Source organism: Eretmochelys imbricata, chromosome 13 (genome assembly GCF_965152235.1).
Source record: "Eretmochelys imbricata isolate rEreImb1 chromosome 13, rEreImb1.hap1, whole genome shotgun sequence".
NCBI classification, from domain to species: Eukaryota; Metazoa; Chordata; order Testudines; family Cheloniidae; genus Eretmochelys; species Eretmochelys imbricata.
In genome coordinates, this window is record NC_135584.1 from 36,221,853 (window position 1) to 36,226,632 (window position 4,780).

The 4,780-nt window shown below is 47.1% G+C and overlaps 1 pseudogene; it reads left to right on the forward strand.

Moving 5' to 3' along the window:
• The first annotated feature begins 427 nt into the window (after positions 1–427).
• Positions 428–4,465, forward strand: LOC144273195 (olfactory receptor 5A1-like; annotated as a pseudogene).
• The last annotated feature ends 315 nt before the right edge of the window (positions 4,466–4,780 follow it).

Below are 4,780 nucleotides of genomic sequence, written 5' to 3' on the forward strand. Positions count from 1 at the left end.
CATTCCTATGGACCCCAGATTGAATCCAACATATATTCTACACTAATACATTTATTAAAGTACTAAGTAAATGCTAAATGTCAATTTGTTAACTTAAGACCATGGGCGGAGACATTATGTAACCTTTTGACCATTGGTTACTGTGCTATCATGTCTTGCAGCTAAACCTATCCGGGGGTGTGGGAATGCCTAGCCTGTCACTTTCCCCGCCCATGAAAAATCCATATATTCCATTGTAATCGATTGACAGTGTCTCTGAGCCTAATAAACGAGGTGACACTCTGTCAGCGTTGTACGTAATAAATTCTTATGCTTGAACTCTACATGGTGTAAATTTATGTTCTCCAATGACCCCTCGAGGTCCCTTCCAGTCCTATGATTCTATGATTTCTTTCTGTTCTTACAGGTCACAGTTTTGGCTGAATAAATGTCCGTGGCAAACCAGACAACGGTGACCAAGTTTATTCTCCTGGGATTTTCCAGTGACCCGCAGCTCCAGACTTTCCTCTTCCTGGTGTTCCTAGTTATTTACCTAACCACCCTAGGGGGCAATGTGGCCATCATGTTGGTGAGACGGGGTTGATCCCCTCCTGGGCACCCCCATGTATTTCCTCCTCTTCCATTTATCCTTCTCAGATATCTGCTTCTCCTCAGTAACAGTGGCTAAGATGCTGGAGACCCTCCTATAAGAGCAGAAAACCATTTCTGTCAGCAGCTGCTTTGCCCAGATGTTCTTCCTCCTCTTGTTGGGGTGCATTGAGGTTTTCATTCTCTCAGCGATGGCTTATGACTGATACGCTGCCATCTGCAACCCACTGAGTTATATGAGGACAATGAGCAAACACGTCTGCAGTCAGCTGGTGGCCGATGCATGGCTGATCGGATCTTTGTATGCCCTCATCAACATGCTCCCTCTGTCGGCCTTACATTTCTGTGGGCCTAACGCAATCAACCATTTCAGTTGTGAGCTCCCCTCCCTGGTGGCCCTGTCCTGCTCTGAGACTTTCACTAGCAATAAGGTGTTTCTCACCTCTGCTCTGACAATAGGTCTGGTTTCATTCTCCCTTACCCTGGGCTCCTACATTCATATCCTCACCACCATCCTGAGGATATGCTCTGCAGAGGGCAGGAGTAAAGCCTTCTCCACCTGCAGCTCCTACCTCATTTTGGTGGGTTTATGCTGTGGGACAGGCTTGTTTAGGTATTTCAGACCCAATTTGGCCTCTTCTGTGGTGCTGGATCATAGAATCATAGAATCATAGAATAACAGAGTTGGAAGGGACCTCTGGAGGCCATCTAGTCCAGCCCCCTGCCCAGAGCAGGACCAATCCCAAATAAATCATCCCAGCCAGGGCTTTGTCAAGCCTGACCTTAAAAACTTCTAAGGAAGGGGATTCCACCACCTCCCTAGGTAATGCATTCCAGTGTTTAACCACCCTCCTAGTGAAAAAGATTTTCCTAATATGCAACCTAAACCTCCCCCACTGCAACTTGAGACCATTACTCCTTGTCCTGTCATCTGCTATCACTGAGAATAGTCTAGATCCATCCTCTTTGGATCCACCTTTCAGGCAGTTAAAAGCAGCTATCAAATCCCCCCTCATTCTTCTCTTCCGTAGACTAAACAATCCCAGTTCCCTCAGCCTCTCCTCATAAGTCACGTGTTCCAGTCCCCTAATCATTTTTGTTGCCCTTCGCTGGACTCTCTCCAATTTCTCCACATCCTTCTTGTAGTGTGGGGCACAAAACTGGACACAGTACTCCAGATGAGGGAATAGCACTGTATGTAAGGGAGCAGTATGACTGCTCAGAGCTCCGGTACGAAACTATAGAAAAACCTGAGTGTCTCTGGATTAAGTTTAGAAGTGTGAGCAACAAGAGTGATGTAGTGGTGGGAGTCTGCTATAGACCACCAGACCAGGGGGATGAGGTGGATGAGGCTTTCTTCCGGCAGCTCACGGAAGCTACTAGATCGCATGCCCTGATTCTCATGGGTGACTTTAATTTTCCTGATATCTGCTGAGAGAGCAATACTGCGATGCATAGACAATCCAGGAAGTTTTTGGAAAACGTAGGGGACAATTTCCTGGCGCAAGTGCTAGAGGAGCCAACTAGGGGGGGCGCTTTTCTTGACCTGCTGCTCACAAACCGGGTAGAATTAGTGGGGGAAGCAAAAGTGGATGGGAATCTGGGAGGCAGTGACCATGAGTTGGTTGAGTTCAGGATCCTGACGCAGGGAAGAAAGGTAAGCAGCAGGATACGGACCCTGGACTTCAGGAAAGCAGACTTCGACTCCCTCAGGGAATGGATGGCCAGGATCCCCTGGGGGACTAACATGAAGGGGAAAGGAGTCCAGGAGAGCTGGCTGTATTTCAAGGAGTCCCTGTTGAGGTTACAGGGACAAACCATCCTGATGTGTCGAAAGAATAGTAAATATGGCAGGCGACCAGCTTGGCTTAATGGTGAAATCCTAGCGGATCTTAAACATAAAAAAGAAGCTTACAAGAAGTGGAAGGTTGGACATATGACCAGGGAAGAGTATAAAAATATTGCTCGGGCATGTAGGAATGATATCAGGAGGGCCAAATGGCACCTGGAGCTGCAGCTAGCAAGAGATGTCAAGAGTAACAAGAAGGGTTTCTTCAGGTATGTTGGCAACAAGAAGAAAGCCAAGGAAAGTGTGGGCCCCTTACTGAATGAGGGAGGCAACCTAGTGACAGAGGATGTGGAAAAAGCTAATGTACTCAATGCTTTTTTTGCCTCTGTCTTCACTAACAAGGTCAGCTCCCAGACTGCTGCGCTGGGCATCACAAAATGGGGAAGAGATGGCCAGCCCTCTGTGGAGATAGAGGTGGTTAGGGACTATTTAGAAAAGCTGGACATGCACAAGTCCATGGGGCCGGATGAGTTGCATCCGAGAGTGCTGAAGGAATTGGCAGCTGTGATTGCAGAGCCATTGGCCATTATCTTTGAAAACTCGTGGCGAACCAGGGAAGTCCCGGATGACTGGAAAAAGGCTAATGTAGTGCCAATCTTTAAAAAAGGGAAGAAGGAGGATCCTGGAAACTACAGGCCAGTCAGCCTCACCTCAGTCCCTGGAAAAATCATGGAGCAGGTCCTCAAAGAATCAATCCTGATGCACTTGCATGAGAGGAAAGTGATCAGGAACAGCCAGCATGGATTCACCAAGGGAAGGACATGCCTGACTAATCTAATTGCCTTTTATGATGAGATTACTGGTTTTGTGGATGAAGGGAAAGCAGTGGATGTATTGTTTCTTGACTTTAGCAAAGCTTTTGACACAGTCTCCCACAGTATTCTTGTCAGCAAGTTAAGGAAGTATGGGCTGGATGAATAAGGTGGGTAGAAAGCTGGCTAGATTGTCGGGCTCAACGGGTAGTGATCAATGGCTCCATGTCTAGTTGGCAGCCGGTATCAAACTTGCTGAGGGTGCAATCCACACCATCCTCCAGATCATTAATGAAGATATTGAACAAAACCGGCCCCAGGACCGACCCTTGGGGCACTCCGCTAGATACCAGCTGCCAACTAGACATGGAGCCATTGATCACTACCCGTTGAGCCCGACAATCTAGCCAACTTTCTACCCACCTTGTAGTGCATCCATCCAGTCCATACTTCTTTAACTTGCTGACAAGAATACTGTGGGAGACCGTGTGAAAAGCTTTGCTAAAGTCGAGGAATAACACGTCCACTGCTTTGCCTTCATCCACAGAACCAGTTATCTCATCATAGAAGGCAATTAGATTAGTCAGGCGTGACTTGCCTTTGGTGAATCTATGCTGACTGTTCCTGATCACTTTCCTCTCGTCTAAGTGCTTCAGGATTGATTCCTTGAGGACCTGCTCCATGATTTTTCCAGGGACTGAGGTGAGGCTGACCAGCCTGTAGTTCCCAGGATCGTCCTTCTTCCCTTTTTAAAAGATGGGCACTACATTAGCCTTTTTCCAATCTTCCGGGACTTCCCCCGATCGCCATGAGTTTTCAAAGATAATGGCCAATGGCTCTGCAATCACATCTGCCAATTCCTTTAGCACTCTCGGATGCAACGCATCTGGCCCCATGGACTTGTGCACGTCCAGTTTTTCTAAATAGTCCCAAACCACTTCTTTCTTCACAGAGGGCTGGCCACCTCCTCCCCATGCTGTGCTGCCCAGTGCAGTAGTCTGGGAGCTGACCTTGTTCGTGAAGACAGAGGCAAAAAAAGCATTGAGTACATTAGCTTTTTCCACATCCTTTGTCACTAGGTTGCATCCCTCATTTAGTAAGGGGCCAACACTTTCCTTGGCTTTCTTCTTATTGCCAACATACCTGAAGAAACCCTTGTTTCTGGGTCCATCCAGTGTCCATCCAGTACAGCACCTTAATGCCCATGTTAAAGCCCCTCATCTACAGCCTGAAAAACAAGGGGGTGAAGAGAAAAGGAGTACTTGTGGCACCTTAGAGACTAACCAATTTATTTGAGCATGAGCTTTCCTGAGCTACAGCTCACTTCATCGGATGCATACTGTGGAAACTGCAAAAGACATTATATATACACAGAGACCATGAAACAATACCTCCTCCCACCCCACTCTCCTGCTGGTAATAGCTTATCTAAAGTGAAAAGAAAAGGAGTACTTGTGGCACCTTAGAGACTAACCAATTTATTTGAGCATGAGTTTTCGTGAGCTACAGCTCACTTCATCGGATGCATACCGTGGAAACTGCGGCAGACTTTATATACACACAGAGAATATGAAACAATACCTCCTCCCAC